Source organism: Mirounga leonina, unplaced genomic scaffold (genome assembly GCF_011800145.1).
Source record: "Mirounga leonina isolate KUSES-001 unplaced genomic scaffold, KU_Mleo_1.0 Mir_128, whole genome shotgun sequence".
NCBI classification, from domain to species: Eukaryota; Metazoa; Chordata; class Mammalia; order Carnivora; family Phocidae; genus Mirounga; species Mirounga leonina.
Window position 1 is genome coordinate 6,812,304 of NW_023270320.1, and position 18,496 is coordinate 6,830,799.

The following is an 18,496-nucleotide window of genomic DNA, read 5'->3' on the forward strand; positions in this document are numbered from 1 at the left end:
GTTTTGACTTACATCACCATAGACAAGTTTTTGGATTATTAAGTATGTATTCTCATGTCTGCCTTCTTTCAGTTAGCATTATCTTTGCAAGATTCATCCATGTTGTTATATGTGTTAGTAGTTCATTTCTTTTCCATGGTTGAGTGGTATTCCATTGTATGAATAAATCATACAATTTACTCACTCAGTCTACTGTGTGTGTGTGTGTTTTGGCTGGGTACAGTATACTTTATTGATGGTACATGACAAGATAGGGCTCCCCAAACCCTTCCCCTACTTCAGGGGGTCTGGGATGGAAACTGTGTAGAGGTCGGGAGATTCTAAGTGTGTTGGGGGATGAGTTGGGGCAAGGACTCCCCAGCAGCTGAGGGTGTCTCTCTTCCTCTTGCTCTCGCTGGGGCTGGTGGTCCAGGGGGCTCTTACTCCTTGGAGGCCACGTAGACCATAAGGTCTGCCACTGAGTTGCTGTAGCCAAATTCATTGTCATACCAGGAAATGAGCTTGACAAAGTGGTCACTGAGAGCAATGCCAGCCCCAGCATCGAAGGTGGAAGAGTGGGTGTCATTGTTACAGTTGCAGGAGACAACCTGGTCCTCAGTGTGGCCCAGGATGCCTGCTTCCCTACCTTCTTGATGTCATCATATTTGGCAACTCTCTCCAGGGAGCAGGTCAGATCCATAACTGACACTTTGGGGGCAGGGACACAGAAGGTCATGCCAGTGAGCTTCCCATTCAGCTTGGGGTGAACTTGTCTACAGCCTTGGTGGTACCAGTAGAAGCAGGGATGATGTTCTGGGCAGCCCCTTGGCTATCATGCCACAGCTTCCCAGAGGGACTACTTCTTCTGGGTGGCAGTGATGGCATGGACTGTGGTCATGAGTCCCTCCATGATGCCAAAGTTGTCATGGATGACCTTGGCCAGAGGGCCAAGCAGTTGGTGGTGTAGGAGGCATTGCTGACAATCTTGAGGGAGTTGTCATACTTCTCATGGTTCATGCCCATCGCAAACATGAGGGCATGAGCAGAAGGGCAGAGATGATGACCTCTTGATCCCACTTTCAAGTGAGCCCCAGTCTTCTCCATGGTGGTGAAGACGCCAGTGGACTCCACAACATACTCAGCACCAGCATCACCCCATTTGGTGTTGGTGGGGTCTTGCTCCTGGAAGATGGAGATGGACTTTCCATGGATGACAAATTTCCTGTTTTCAGTCTTGACTGTGCTACTGAATTTGCCATGGGTGGAATCATACCAACACAGGTAAATCATGTAGTTGAGGTCAATGAAGGGGTCATTAATGGTGACAATATTCTCCTTGCCTGAATTAAAAGCCCTAGTGACCAGGCACCTAATATGGCCAAATCTGTTTACTTGGACCTTCACCATTGTGTCTTGGGGAATGTGGCTGGCATTGCACCAGAAGTGGCTGTCTGCCAAATGTGGAGGAGCAGAGAGCCCATTCATTCTACTGTTAGTGGACATTGTGTTGGGTATAATAGGAGTGTAGTTGTTGTGTCTTAGGGTATGTACATGTTATAATAAATACTTCCAAAGAATTTTCCAAAGTGGTTGTACCAGTTCACATATCCACCAGCAGTATGTGAGAATTCTAGTTCCTCCATATCCTTGACAACACTTGGTATTGTTAGTTAAAATTTTTTTAGGCATTCTGGTGGGTATAGTGGGTTGTTTCTCATTATATCTATTTTAGTTGCCTCCAATAATTTTTGATGTTATTTTTATTGCCACTCAGTTAAGGGTATTTTCTAATCTCCATATGTATTACAAATATCTACTCCCATCCTGTGATTTGCCTTTTCTCTTTATTAATGGTATTTTGTTGTTGTTGGCTAGAAGCTTGATATTTTAATGTAGGTTTTTTTTTTTTTTACATTGACTTATAGGTTAATTAGAAAAGTATATTCCTAATTTCTAAACATCTAGGGATTTTCTAGTTATCTATTTTGGATTTCTTGCACAATTTCACTGTTATCAGAGAATATACTCTGAATAATGTCAGTCCTTCAAAATATGCTCAAAGACCTATGTTAAAATCTCCAACTATACTTGCAGATCTATATTTTTCTCCCTTAGTTCTGTCAGTTTTTGCTTTATATATTTTGAAGCTGTGTTATTATGTGTGCACACATTTAATATTGCTATATCTTTCTGTTGAACCAACCACTTTATCATTAGGAAATGTAATGTAATAAAACTGCTTGCCTTAAAGTTTACTTTGTCTGATACTTGTCTAGATACACCATTTTGCTTTTGAATAATCTTTGCTTGGTGTATCTTTTTCCATCCATCCTTTTAGTTTCAATGGTTTTCCACTTATCTGTTGCTGTATAACAAAGCACCCCAAAACAGTGGCATTAACCAACAACTCAGAGGTTTTATGGGTCAGGAATTTGGACAGAGCTTAGCAGAGATGCCTTCTCTCTGTTTTACAATGTCTGGAATGGTGATTGGAAAGACTTAAATGGTTGGGGGCTAGAATCATCTGGACATTTTTTTCACACACACATCTTGTACTTGGACCAGGCTAACTCGAGACTGAGCTGCTAGAGTGCCTGCCCATGTCCTTTCTATGTAGCTTGGACTTTCTTACAGCATGTAAGGATCAGGGTGGTCACACTCTTACAAAGAGGCTCAGAGCTCCAAGAGTGAGTGCTTCATCAAACAAGGCATAAGTTGCAGAGCCTTTATGACCTAGCCTTGAAAACCAGAGTGTTACTTCTGCCATACACTATTGGCTGAAGGAGTCATAAACCTGTCCAAACTGGGGAGGGGAATTAAACCCCCACCTTTACTGAGGAGAATCAAAGGATTTGTGGCTATGTTTTAAACCTGCCACATAGCTTTTCTTACTGTATCCTTATGTTTAAGATGTATTGCTGCACAGGAATACCTCATTTCATTACTCTTTGCTTTATTGCACCTTGCAGATACTGCATTTTTTACAGATTGAAGGTTTGTGGCAACCCTGTGATGAGCAAGCCTATTAGTGACATTTTTTTTCCAACAGCATTTGTTCACTTTGTGTTTTATGTCACATTTTGGTAATTCTCACAATCTTTTAAACTTTATCATTATCATTATATTTGTTACAGTGATCTGTGACCCCTGAAAGCTCAGATGATGGTTAGCATTTTTTGCAATAAAGTATTTTTTAAATTAAAGTATGTACATTTTTTAGACAATGCTATTACATATTTTGTATATGTTTGTATAAGTTCTTTATTCTGTGGCTTGATGTCTTTCATCATTTTTTGAAAATTCTCAGGCTGTATTTCTTTGAAAATTGCTTCTATCTCATTATTTCTCTCCTCTCCAGCTGGGACTCCAATGATATATATGCTGGATGTATTTACCATGTATATGGTATAAACCTCTTATGCTCTCCCCCTCACCCCTCATTTTTCATTGTTTTTCCTCTATGCTTTGTTATCTTCTATTTGGCTATATCTAATCTGCTTTTGAACCCATCTGTTAATTATTAATTTCAATAATTTTATTGTTTTAGTTCTAGGATTTCCATTTGACTCATCCCTTAACAGATTCCAGTTCTTTGGAATTCTCTATCTTTTCCTTTATTTTCTTGAACATATTAATCATAGTTTCTTTAAAGTCACTATCTGATAACTCTAATTAATATGCATCACTGTTTTTTCCTATTATTTTTTTTTTCCCCTCTGGATTTTGAGTCAGTTGATCCTATTTCTTGGCATGCTTGGTAATTATGTTTCTAAGATTCATCCATGTTGTTGCAAGTAGCTGTAATTCATATATTTTTACTAATTTATAGTACTGTAGTGTGAATTGACCATAGTTTATTTCTCCCATTGTCTTGTTGATGGTCAGGTGCTTAGTAGAGTAATTAAAAAAAATCACTCATTCTAAGCTTCTTGAAACCATTTAAAATTATTAATTCTGTAGTTACTTTGAACCTAGAGAGCAAGCCAGTACAATGTGTTTGGACCACACTGGCAATGGACTATTTCAATGATGTAAGTACTAGAAGTGCTGTGAATATGATTTTTCTATTATGGCCTTACTCCGTATCCCCAAAGAAGTCCATTAACATTTCAGAGCTGTTTGCTTGCAGTTGCTTTGGCCATGTGGGTGGGTAGTTGCCTTCACAATGGGGATACAAAAATCAGGAGCTGGACTGGATCAGTTCATTCTCTGTGGAGTGAAATGGAGGGAGCATGATAAAACCAGATTCATTTAGTCCTTCTCTTGAAGGAGCCATGAATGGAATTGGAACAAAAACTCAGGAAGCTTGTGCCTGTTCATGCTTCCAGTCTCATGGGAAACCCGTTCCAGCTCCAAAATGCATGTTCGTCATCTGAAATCCTTGAGATAATTATTCAGAGTGTCTGGATGCCCCTGAGGGTTTGTTGGAGCATGGGCATGTATAGCAGAGCAGTGTGAGGAAGTGGAAAGAATGCAAACTGCATTCACACTGACTTAGGTTTGAATCTTGACTTTGACATCTACTAGATTTTTACCACAAGATCTATTTAACCTCTTCATCTTCAATTTTCTCATCTGTAAGGTAAACATGCTAGTACCTTCCTAGCTGGATTCTAGTGAGGATTACATGCCAAATTGTATGGAAAATGCCTAGTATAATGCCTGGCAATATCAGATGTTCAATAAAAGATAGCTTTGTGTCATTGGCATCACTGTCATCATCATTATTATCAATCATGACCACCATAATGAGGAAAGCTTTGGAGATGAGCATGGCTCTGGGCCTCACAGGAAGTCCTAAAATCTTTGCTATTATGCTCTTCAATGTAGCCAGTTTGTGCCCCTATATAAGTTCCTAAGTTATTGCTATTTTCTAGGCGTTGGCCATTACATAGGACCTTTTCCTCGAAGAGGAAAGGAGAAAGGTTCTACTAATTAGGGATGGGGTAGTCAGATTTAGGGCAAGGCCTACTATAATGATTAGTCAAATGTCTACAGACTGACAATCAATTTGAAGAGGAAGACAGGTAACATAGCAATCTGCACCAGGGAAATCCACACATTGCAAAAGATTTTCATCAGTGCTATAGGGTTTAAAGCTGTCACTGAATTCAGCTGACTTTTAAATACACTGACAGATGATGTACACATAGGCTAAGAAGAGAACAAGTTTAGGATCCAATCAGGTCCTAGGTGCTGTGGGGATATAGAAAAGTGTCTATCTATCTATTATCTATCTATCTATCTATCTATCTATCTATCTATCTATCTATCATCATTTATGTATCTATCATATCTATCATCTATCCTGCTGCAAAGGAGCTTTGAGTTTGGCGAGTTCCTTTATATGGTTTATATATGTGTGGTCCACCCACTGTGCTATAAAACACAGAATAAAGTGGTGAGGTCATAAGGTCATAAGAGATGTGCCAGTTAATTTCAGGGGAGTTCAGAAGAGGAAGAGAACACTACCTGTAGGTAGATGGTATAAATCCTCTTGGTATTCCTGCTGCTCCAGTCTCAAACTTCTCTATGTCATTGCCACCCTAGTAATTCTAAAACACTACTTTCAGCCTGTACAGCTTTTTCTCACAACCTTTAAATGATTTTCTATTTCCCACTGAACCAATTTCAAAGTTCCTTTAAGATTGTTCTATTATCTCTAGCTCTGCAGATGTAATTTCTTCCCTCTTTTTGGGGATGGGTTTGGCAGTGTGGGGTTTGTAAATTGCTTGCCCTGTTTTTGGCCTTCCTCATGTATTTTGTGATTTTGGCCTGAGTGCATCTTCCCTTGGGGATGAGAATTTTTTTCCTGTTGATGTCTTGGGTTGTGGGATAATCCTGTGCTTGCCTCTGCCTAGGGCCCATGAGTTTCTGTACTGAGCTATAAATGAATTAGGGTTTTTACCTCAAGAGGCAAAGGACTTCCACACATGGCCTTGGAACTATATCCTGAGCTGATAAACATTCTAATTTCTGTTTATGGCTAGCCTAAGCTTTACTGGTTCCTGGTTTCATGTAGAGAGCCCAGCTCATGCTAGTGAGGTCATGGGGCTTTTGACCTTGACTTAGCATTAAAACCCCAGCCCCCATGGCTTGTGCTTTATTGAAGCGCTGGAAGTTTTATGTGGATCACTTTCTAAATCTGAATCTTTAGCCCTAACATGACCCCTGACCAAATTCCAGAGCTGTAGGCTCCTATATCCAGCTGCCTGTTTGTCAAGTGTATTTGGGTATCTTATGGCCATGTTAATCTCAGATTTAACATGGTCAAAATGGGACTATGGATTTGTTGATATAGGTATATGTTAAAAACATCACCATGGCATATATTTATGAATAAATACTCTCGTACAGTCACTTTAGTGGCTGTTATCTCATTTACGTCATTGTATACATTATAGGTAAATGTACGACACAGCACATGTATATATGTATAGAACATAGTTACCTTGATTAACCGAGATATGCTTTGCAACATTCTCAAGATTTACAAGAATGTGCTTTTTAGATAACAGCAGTCCTACCACTAAGTGCCTCCCTTTTCATGAGTGCACGGTTCTGCTTTACTGGCTGAGACACGGAGCAGCTCTCAGGGCTTCCCTACTGCTCCAGAGTTTGAAACAGTGTGGTCCACCCACTAACTATGTTCATCAGGATTGCTAGTGTTCTTGTTTAAAAAGACTGCTTTTTGACTCTCCCAAGCTAAACTTTCTGGGGATAGGGCTCAAAAAAGCATACTTTTAACAAGTTCCACTTATTCTTAAGTGTACTGTGGTTTGAGAACCACAGCCCAACTCTCTTTTCTCCTTTGGCAATTCATCTAAAATATTTCTAGAAGAGACTGTTCCAGGGAGCCCAGAAAAGAGGGAGCTGACTCACAGTCATTCCTTTCCACACTGAAGATGCCATGAAAGCCAGGGGGACCTGGTTTGGCCACATTAACTGCCCACAAACATCTTGCTGAGCTGTGGCATTGGACTCTCTACTTGAACTTTCCAGAACTACAATCACTACTTTAAAAAATTTTCAGCACTTTTCATTTTGTTGGTCTAAACACATAAATGTCAGTAGAGGATGATGACACTTAGATATCATTATGGGTTGATCAGCTGTTCTGGTTTGCCTGAGACTGAGGGATTTTGTGGGATACACGAGTTTCAGTGGATGAGTTGGTCACCCTAGCAAATATATCTTCTAGGTCAGTTTATGAGTGGAAACTAAACGCATCAGGAAATACTAGATTTGACTAGTGTGGGATGAAATGTATTTGGGGATTAGTCAGATTTGTGGTGCAGAATTGAATAGTTCATGACGTTGTAGAGTGGGCAGTTTCTCTCACCCGTCAAGAAGGGCTTTGTGTCCACCATGTTGTATGTGTGGGCACGCTTCTTCCAATTCGTGTTGTGGTTGACAACAGTGGTGCAACACAGTTGGAGTGAGGAAGTTTGTTTCTTAGCTCTGAAAGGAAGCTGCCCTTTCTGAACTAATGATGAGTTGTTTGGTGCCTAATTGTATGCTCCTAGGTTGTTGTGAGAGCAAATAAAGTTAACAGTTTGTTAAGGGGTGGGGGGACGTGGTGGACAGCACTTCCCATTCTCTGATCAGAAGTCTGTGGTCAGATCTGGTGGCTGCTCTCTCTGCTGTTCCTTTTAGCATGCTCTCCAGTTGGCATGACTTACCATTAAGCAAGGAGATCAGTGCCTAGTGTCTACATACTTTTAAGGATTCATGAACATATTTTAATTTTTTTTGAAATATGAGAAAAAATTTTTTCGGTTGAAGAAAATGTTTTAAGGTTTTATTTATTTATTTAATTGACAGAGAGAGAGAGAGAGTGAGAGACAGCGAGAGAGGGAACACAAGCAGGGGGAGTGGAAGAGGGAGAAGCAGGCTTCCCATGGAGCAGGGAGCCCAATGTGGGGCTCAATCCCAGGACCCTGGGATCATGACCTGAGCCGAGGGCAGTCGCTCAACCAACTGAGCCACCCAGGTGCCCCGAAATGTTTTTATATATAATATTAATGCATTAATTTTTATAGCAATGTAGTCATAAAATAGAATTTTAATATAAACATTTAAATATGCATGTTAATATATTAATATATAATATAAAATTAATATATTAATATGTAATACAGAATATAAAACATTAATATATAATAACCAATACATTAATTTTATAGCAATATAGTAAAAATATAATTTTTAAATTATATAAAATAATTTATATATTATTATATATTCATATATTCATATACAATTATAAAAATATATTATATAAAATTCATAAAATAAAAATTTAAAATATAAACATTTAAATGCACATTTTAATAGTTAACTTTTCTTTTTTAATAGAGGAAATGAATGCAAAGCATCTAGGTTCCGCAAAAGCCATATGTGGCCCTCCTCCTCAGAGTGGCAGCTGTTTGCTACTGTCCCCTGGGCAGAGGAGAAAGCCTTGGGATGGAGCTGGGCTGGGGGGAGAAGCATGGAGGGCATTCCCAGAGGTGGATCTGTGGGAGAAGAACAGATGAGTCTGGGGGACACAAGACATGCGAACTGTCTAGAAGATGAAGGGTCTGCAGAGGAGGAATGCTGGTTGGGTTCACTTCTAGACAGACTAGACCAGGAAAGTGAGTTCTGGCATCACAGTGGATGCCCCCCGATGCAGTTTTCCAGTGTATTGTGGCAGGTGTTCACCAATATCCCCCATTCTCCTCTTCCTTCAGCAGTAACCCCTTGTAGTGCATTGGATTGTAGCCTCCAGAAAGATATGTCCAAGTCCTAACTCCTGGTACCTGTGAATGCACCCCTATTTGGAAATAGCGTCTTAGCAGTATGATCTCACATTAAGGTGGCCGGTGTCTTTATATGAGAAAGGAAAGGAAGGTTTGGATCCTGAAACACAGAGGCCATGTGACCGTGGTGTCAGAAACTGGAGTGATGCAGTCACAAGGTAAGAACACTAAGGACTGTCAGCAGCTACTGGAAGCTAGGGAGAGGGATGAGGGGGTTTCTCCCTCAGAGCTTCCAGAACCAGTTCTGCTAAAACCTGGATTTTGGACTTCTGGCTTCTTGAACCTTGAGACAATAAATCTCTGTTGTTTAAATCACTCAGTTTGTGGTACTGTGTGATGGCAACCCTAGGAAACCAATATACCCCCAAATTGTGCTACACACGCGGCCACTCAATGTAAGACTACATCTCCCAGCCTCCCTTGCAGCTAGGTACTGACATTCCTTACTACTTGGTTCTAGTCATGTGAACTCCAGTGATGTGCACAACTTTCTAGTTGTACCTTTACACACGAGGGAAAAATGGTTCCTTGCCTTGCTCTTTCCCCTTTCTTCTGGCTGGAATGTACATAGAATGGAGGAGCCACAGTAGCCAGCTTAAATTACAAAATGGAAACCACATGTTGAGTCTGTGAGGGCCGGATGCTTGAAGCAACCTGGAGTCCGTATATTGTGGCTCTGCCTTACTGTCCCGGATTATTTACACTTCGATCCTTAGGTGTGGAGGAAGTGAACTATCACAAGGAAGCCACCATTATTTTGGGACTTTTACTATAGCAGCTGAATGTTTTCTCTAAGGAATACAGTTGCAGCCCCTGTCAGATACCGATATTTGAAAAGGACATCTGGCCTTGCTGTCAGTAGGGCCAGTGGTTTGAGTTTTGTTTTTTTTTTTCCTTCCTGATGATGGGAACAGATTGCATTTAGCTGCTTCTCCTCCCAACCCCCAGACATACCTTCTCCATCCAATGGGACACATGTATGCGCTGGTCGGGCCAGGAGGAAGATTTTGCCAGGATAAATCTCCTTATGGGGCTTGAATATGTAGCCTTGACCTCATCATCAGCCGCGTTCACCAGGCCCTGCCCGTCACTCAGCAGATTCCCAGCCAGATTTGGGTTCTCCGGCGCCCCCTAATCCTGTTCAGAACCCTGCAGGGCAGGGGAATAAAGTGTCCTTTGCTGCTTCCAGTAACCAGCTCTTCTTTCCTGGGCAGAAATGCCCTTTCCCGTGCTAACCTTGTGTGTGTCTGTTTGGGTTTCTTAAAAATGGTCCCTTTCTTTTTCTGCATGGGAAATGCTCGCGAAGCTTCTCAGGGTAAGACCTGTGCGGTGTGTGCGTGCGCGGTCACGCAGGATGGTGAGCCGCGGGTGCAATGTGGAATGGACTGGAGGAAGATTCACCCTTTCCTGGGTGGCTTCTTAATGGCAATGGCACCATTTTATTCTCAAGACAATCCTGAGAGGTAAGAGTTATTCTTCATATCTCACACATGCATAAGCCGGTCCACGCCTAGCTTGACCACCCGTGAGCAGCAGAATCAAACCTAGTTCTACATTCGCTTTCGGTGAACTTTTCCATACAAACGAATCACACCGTTTGTTATGACTGTAAAGCATAATGGGAAAGTAGAGATTCTGTGAATGTGTGCCTAATCCGATTATGGAACTGGCCACTCTGGAAATACAAGCAGAAGAATTATCTCTGGGGACCTGTGTTACTTAGGTTTTTCCTCCGCACAGAGTTTACTTCTGCCTCTTTGGTCTTCCTCATCTTGCACACTCAACAGCGACAATAGCAACCACAGCCTCTGGTTGTGTTAGAGAACGTGGATTTCCAGACTCATGAAGCTGGTGAAAGTTTTTGTTTTAACCCACTGACTGTGTTTATCATTTGTTTCCTTGTTTTCCAGTATGTCCCTTCTTTCACAGTGATAATTTTGAAACTAACATTTTAGGCTCTGTAAAAATCTTATTTGTATTAGCATTAATTTCATTACATAAAACCGTGAATTTGCATGTGGACCAAGTAAAAAGGGTAGTTTTTTTTTAGTAACATTAACTTCCTAGTTAAAAATTAGCAACTTAGAATAGCATTTGAGTGCATTGCCATCTTTGCATTCCCCTATAATTAAAAATATGTAATGTAATTGTGATGCAGCTTTGTATTTTATGTCACATACACACACGAGTCTGTGTAGATGGGTTTAGCTGTATGCTCAGGCACACACACACACATTTACACACATACACATTTGGCTCCCCTCTTTCACTCTTATTACTTTATGACAGAGACTCCTCTCTTCTTTCTTCAAGTTGCAAGTTGGCAATGGGAGAGTGAGGAGAAGACCTATCCCTCTTCCTGGGGCTGACTTCACTTTGCGCCAGTGTTCTGATGCCGCAAGGGGAGCTTGAGAAATAGCACCTGAGTTTCGCAAGGCACTGTTGCCTTTCATGTTCCCATTGTACGACGAGGAGCTCTGGCTCCACCATATGTCTTCTTGACGCCTCATGACATGGCAGCCCCCAAAGCCTGCAGTTTTTCCTTCTGGGTATCATTAGGTACTAGAGGGGATGATTTAATCTTTTTCATTTTGCCTCCCTCACCCTTGCAACCCCTCCCTGCTCACTTTCAGAATTTCAGAACAAAGTGAACAAAGCTTTTTGGGAAGTACAGTAGGTGTTGGGAAGAATAACACTTAAAATAAAAAACAGATTTATTGAGGCACAATTTACATACTATAAAATTCATCCATTTTAAATGTACAGTTGAATGAGTTCAGTAATGAGTAATGAATGAGTGCCCATTTAAAGTCAGCCTCCACAGCCGCCTGTAGCCCCAGTCAACCACTGATCTACTTTGTTTCTACAGATTTTCCCTCTTTAGAAATAAAGATCTCATGTAAATGAGATCATATAACATTTACTCTTTTATGCCTGGCTTCTTTAATTTAGCCTAATGTTTTTGAGATTCACCCATATTGTTCCATAATGTTTTTGAGATTCACCCATATTGTCTTATTTTTAAAAAAATTTTTTGATTAACATATAATGTATTATTTGTTTCAGGGGTACAGGTCTGTGATTCATCAGTCTTACACAATTCACAGTGCCCATCATAATACATACCCTCCCCAATGTCCATCACACAGCCACCCCATCCCTCCCACCCCCCACCACTCCAGCAACCCTCAATTTGTTTCCTGAGATCGAGTCTCTTACGGTTTGTCTCCCCCTCTGGTTTCATCTTGTTTCATTTTTCCCTCCCTTCCCCTATGATCCTCTGTCTTGTTTCTCAAATTCCTCATATCGATGAGGTCATATGATACTTGTTTTTTTCTGAATGACTTATTTCGCTTAGCATAATACCCTCTAGTTCCATCCACGTCATTGCAAAGGGCAAGATTTCATTTTTTGATGGCTGCATAATATTCCACTGTATATATATACCACATCTTCTTTATTCATTCATCTGTTGATGGGCATCTAGGCTCTTTCCATAGTTTGGCTATTGTGGACATTGCTGCTATAAACATTGGGGTGCATGTGCCTTTCGGATCACTACATTTGTATCTTTGGGGTAAATACCCAGTAGTTTGTTCTTTTTTATTGCTGAATAAAACTATTCCATTGTGTGGCTATACTACACTTTGTTTTTCCATTCATTTGTTGATGGATGGTTGGCTTTCTTCTGCTTTCAGCAAATAATGCTGGCTATAGCATTAATGGCGATAGCAAATAATGCTGCTATGAACATGAGTGTACAAATGTCTGTTCGAGGCGCTGCTTTCATTTGTTTTGGGCATATACCTAGAAGTGGAATTGCTGGATCACATTGTAATTATGTGTTTAATTTTTTTGAGGAAAAAGTGTACCATTTTACATTCCCACCAGCAAGGCACAGAGGTTCCAATTTCCCTCTGTCCGTGCCAACACTTGCTATTTTCTGTTTTTTAAAAAAACTTCTATTTTATAATAGCCATCAAATGGGTTTAGAGTGGTATCTCATTGTGTTTGATTTGCTGATTGGTGATGTTTCATGTGCTTATTGACCATTTGTAGATCTGCTTTGGAGAAATGTCTATTCAAGTCCTTCGCCTAGTTTTGAATTGGGTTTGTTGTTGAGTTGTAGGAGCTCTTTATATATATTCTGAATATCAATCTCATATCAAATATATGATTTGCTAATATTTTCTCCCATTCTGTAGGTTCTCTCTCTCTCTCTTTTTAAAGATTTTATTTATTTTTGACAGAGAGAGAGAGTGTACAAGCAGGGGAAGCAGCAGGCAGAGGGAGAGGGAGAAGCAGGCTCCCTGCTCAGTAGAGAACCCCATGTGGGGCTTGATCCCAGGACCCTGGGATCACGACCTGAGCTGAAGGCAGGCGCTTAACCGTCTGAGCCACACAGGCGCCCCTCCCATTCTGTAGATTCTCTTTTCACTCTGTTGTTAGTGTCTATTGATGCACAAAAGTTAATTCTGATGAATTAAACTTACCTATTTTTTCTTTTGTTGCCTATGTTTTTGGTACCATAGCCAAGGAAACATGGCCAAATCCAATGTCATGAAGATTTCCCTCTATGTTTTCTCCTAAGAGTTTTACAGATTTACCTCTTTTGTTTATGTTGTTGATCTGTTCTGAGTTAATTTTTGTATATGGCATAAGGTAAGTGTCTAACTTCATTAATTTGCATGTGGATATCCAGTTTTCCCAACAACATTTGTTGGACTGTTGAACAGTTTTGGCATCTTCGTCAAAGATCACTGACCAATATGTTAGGGTTTGTTTCTGAGCTCTGCATTCTGTTCTATTGGTCTATATGTCTATCTTTATGTTGGTGCCACACTGTTTTGATTACCATAGATTTGTAGTATGTGCTGAAATCAGAATGTGTGAGACCTCCTCTAACACTGTTCTTTTTCAAAATTGTTTTGGTTATTTGGGGTGCCCTAAGATGCCATATGAATTTTAGGATAGATTTTTCTATTTCTGCAAAAACATTGTTAGGATTTTGATAGAGATTGTGCTGAATTTGTAGAACACTTTGAGCAATATTGTCATCTTACCATTATTATGTCTTCTAGTCCATGAATAGGGATGTCTTTCCATTTTTGTGTCTTCTTGTTTTCAATTAAAAAATATTTTTATTTTATTTATTTTTTTTAAAGTAATCTCTACACTCAACATGGGGCTTGAACTCACAACCCTGAGATAAAGGGTTGCATGCTCTACTGACTGAGCCAGCCAGGAGCCCCTGTATCTTCTTTAATTTCTTTTAGGCATGTTTTGTAGCTTTCAGTATACAAGTCCTTTGCTCCTTGGTTAAATTTATTCCTGAGTATTTTACTCTTTTTAATGTTATTGTAAATAAAATGGTTTTCTTAGTTTCTTATTTGGATTGTTCATTGTTAGCGTATGGAGGTACAACTGATATTTTTGTTGCCCTTGTAACTTTTAAGGCTTTGATCCACTATCGTTTGACATCTAAAATTTCTTTTGAGAAGTCTGACCCATTCTGATTCCCATTTCTTTATATGCACTTGCTCCCTTCATTTCCCACCTTGATCCATGGGATTTTTATGGATTATCTCTTTATCTTGAAAGTTCTGAAATTTCACAATGATGTTCCTTGATGTGGATCTTTTTTTACCCCCCATTCACTATGCTAATCACTCAGAGTATCCATCCTTTGGTTCTGGGAAATTTTATTTAGTTTTTCCATGAGTATTTTTCTTGCTATAAATGTTTCTCTTCTACCTTTATTAAAGATTCTTATTATTTGGTTTTTCATTCTTTGGGTTTACACCAGATTTTCATATGTTTTCTATCTCTATTTTCTACTCTTTTGTCATTTAGTTTTAATTTATAGGAGATTTCCTTAACTTTTAATTTTAGACCTTTTGAATAGTGTTATTTTGGTTCTCAATTTTAATTTCTGAGAGTTCTTTCTTATTTTCAAGTTGGGCCTTTTGAATAGCATTTTACTTTTGCTTTATGGTTGAAAAATCATCTTCTCTCTTGAGGATATTATTGTTTGGTCTACTTTTCTTCGAAATTCTTTTTCTCATGTTTGTGTTTGATTGTATCTTCTATGAGAAGGATTTCCTTAAGGGTCTGATGATCCTTGGCTCTCTGTTCACACTTAAGTGGATGCTGTTTGTGGAGAGGGGGAGGGGCTTCCCTGGGGAGGGTGCAGATCAGGTTGCAGTGACCCTTTGCACTACATCCCTCCGGTGTCAGCATGTGGGGGGTCTTTTTTTCCCTACTAGAGAAGTGTCATCCAGTCTCCTGCTTCACAGTTCTGTTGGTGTGTATCAGGGTGTACTTGGCTGTTTACCTTCTAGAAACACAGCAGGAAAGGGTAGAAGGTCTTATGCCTCACCAGGTAAAGAGTAGACCTTCACTGAATTTCCCTATTTTTACTCTGTCCCTAGCTCCTGTCCTTTGGGTTCATCAGACCTCTTTGGTTAATTTTTTTTTTTTTTCAGAGAAAAGACTCCCAGTTTCCTTGCATAGTCAGGAAACTAGATGCTTGACTGCTTGTGCTGGCGAGGACTGCTGGGAAGTCCATGTACTCCTTATACAGACTTCCAATTCTTCTCTTTTTCCACCTTGGTTCTCATAGCCATGGGTTTGTTGGTTGAAAGTTTGCATACACCACATCATTTGGAACATTTTGGATTTGTATTTAATATCTGGTGAGGCAAAGTTTCTCCCACCCTTCTGAATTTACTTGGCTATTCTCAGACATTAATTTTTTTATATAAATTTTTTTAAAAAAGGCACCAAGTATTTCTATGGAATTGTACAAATCTGTACATACTTTATGATAATTTAATTTAGTTTCTCAAGTAATCCTGTTGGGATTCTAACTGAATTCCTATTCATTCTTGCATCTCTAGTGCCTTGTACTTGGCCTGGACCATGTTAGGCTTTCAAAAAACCTCTGTTAAATGGAAATAAACCTCTGATCCCAGTGCCTATGGGCTCCTTGTTATACCACCCTGTCTGACTTGTGCTCAGATCACAGAGCTGGCTGGTAGCAGAACCAGAAGAACTCAGGTGTTGTAACTCACCACTTGGTACTTTTTTTTTTTTTTAAAGATTTTATTTATTTATTTGACAGAGAAAGACACAGCGAGAGAGGGAACACAAGCAGGGGGAGTGGGAGAGGGAGAAGCAAACTCCCTGCCGAGCAGAGAGCCCGATGCAGGACTCGATCCCGGGACTCCAGGATCATGACCTGAGCCGAAGGCAGTCGCTTAACTAACTGAGCCACCCAGGCGCCCACCACTCGGTACTTTTTATGCCATACTTGTACCTGTAAAACAATTCTTAGCAGTTATACACAGTCCAGCATAAGGGCCATGCCAGTGTGAATGGAAGGTGATAAAGTCACGGAAGTCAAAGTGTTTTAAAATCCCAAAGAGATATCTCTGCCTGGGTCAATCTGTCCCACTCTTAGAACAAGCTCCTGTGTGGAGGGCAGGACGGGCAAGTGACACCTCTAGGTTGGATGGATACATTTATGGTGGGGCAGAGGGAATATTAGCAAGTTTATTTATGTTTTCCCATAGGAAGATCCATATTTCAATGACATGAATATGAGTGCAAAAGTAGGATGGTTTATCTGCCATGTCTGATCCATGTGGAGTTTCAGTAATAAAGTTTATTAGTGCCCCTGATTTAATATGACACATTTCCAGTGCAAATTACTCTGAGATCATCGTGTTCATAAAATATGACAGAAATCTTTAAAGTGTGAGCATAAGTTCTGAATTAATTTAATAACCCAGTCTGGAAAAAGGCATGTGGTTTAAAACATAACATTATGCACTGGGCTCTTACATTTCTCTTCCACTTCCCGCCTCCCCCCACCCCACTTCCCATGTCACTTTTGAAAAGCCCTTCTTCAAGTCTCCGGTCATCTGGCCTCTTGTCAGAGCTCAGGGTTTTACCTTTTTAAGGAGGTTTGAAAAAGGACGTGTTAGTGTGGCTAAGGCAAGAGGGTCCATTCCTCCATACACTGGGGCTCTTGAGCACAGCTGGTTTTATTTCTTAATAGTTCCTGCCCCAAGGGGGTAGACAGGGACTGATGTGAAAATGGTGCTTAGCCTCTATGATTTACGCCCTTTAGTGGGCTGGGGGGTAGGTGGGAGAATGAGCATGGCATAGACATGACGTTGGAGTGCCACAGTGGCGGGGAACATGAACACAACCCCCCTCCATCTTTCCAGATGGGAAAAAAATCACAGAGCAGGACACATGCCCCAACTCTCAAATGCACATAAAATCATTGCAAGTTGTGAAACATAAGTCATGGTTCTATTTATCTTGTGGCAGGGTAAAAAACCAAATGAACAAACACAATTTTCGTCAAGATAGAAAATAGAAATGAAGACAAAATATGAGCTCTTTGGTGTAACTCGACCAAAATTCGGCCTTCCATCTTGTGCACGGAACTGTGACCGCCACGCCAAAGAAATCTGTAACCCACCTTCGCCACTTCTGCTCAAATATTTTAGGGCTTGGGATGGACTCCTTGCTCACCAACTAACTCACTTCCTGGGTGATCCTACTTTTTTTCTGGGACCTTAGGGTCCCCCTTTGTCCTGTCCAAATAGGTTGGGACACAAGACCAAAAGTACCCTGAGTTGTCCTTAGACATGCCCTGGTGAGTCTTCTCATTTGTTTCCTATTTTGGCATCCAAACAGTGCCTGGAAGGGCCACCTGGGTGCCTAGTGATCAGGCCTCTTTCTGACTGCGGTGCTTTCAGCTCTAAAACAGAGCAACGTGCTCCAAGTGGATTAGCCTCTCAGAGGTGGCTGCCCGCAGCTCAAAAGGGATGCTGTCCCACAGTCCAAATTTTGCCCAAGAGGCTCCATGGAAGGTAAATGTTCTTATTTCAGGTTTTCCTTATCACCTCGAGAAATTGCCAACAGCAAGAGTTCTAAGTGGGTTTAGCAAGAGACCTCACACCATTTCTTCCAGGGAGAAGCTGGGAGAGCTCCAGTAGCCCCCCTTCAACAAGGGGAAGCCTTTGGACAGACTTTCCTGGCTGAGGAAACCACACTCCACTACCTATGCACCTGAAGGGCCCATGGTGCTGAGCCACCTCCTCCTCTGCGCCTTGGTCCAGGTGAACCCCCTGCTTGGACGCTTTCCATCTATTTCTGAAGCATTCTCCTTCAGAGAACAGCTGGTGTCCCAGCAACTCCATAAACGTTCCCTGAAAGTGCAGCCAGCAAGGACGCCTTTCATCAGTCTCCCATTGCCGTTATCGCTTAACGGATGCATTTGGCACTCAGTGATATTCCAGTTAGATCTTATCCTGTGTGTTGTCTTGGTTTGTTCTCTCATTATTTCCTGTGGGTAAGTCTTGTCTAACCAGCCAGGCACCAAATGCCAAGCCCCATCCAGGGGCTTGCAGTGCAGGGGAGGGAGTGAATTCATGGGAGAAGATCAGAGTCTGGTTGTGGGATGAGAGGGAAGTTGTTGGGGAAGTGCCGACCTTCCTGAGGAATGGGGTGCCCCCTCAGCTGGGTAGGGGCTGAGGAGCCTGGAAACAAGGGCTCTCCTCTGGTTCCCCATGTACACCTTTGTGCCCTCCACACTGGGGAGACACTGACCGGCCCATACCTCCATCTCCTCGCAGGACCTCCGGCCTCTGGGCTTTTCTCCTGGCTTCTTCCTCCTGCTACAGCCCTTGGATCCCCCA

General features: G+C 41.1%; 1 pseudogene; it reads right to left on the bottom strand.

Annotated features, from left to right (window-relative positions):
• Nucleotides 1–419: 419 nt before the first annotated feature.
• LOC118009835 lies at nt 420–1,775 on the bottom strand (annotated as a pseudogene).
• Nucleotides 1,776–18,496: the final 16,721 nt, after the last annotated feature.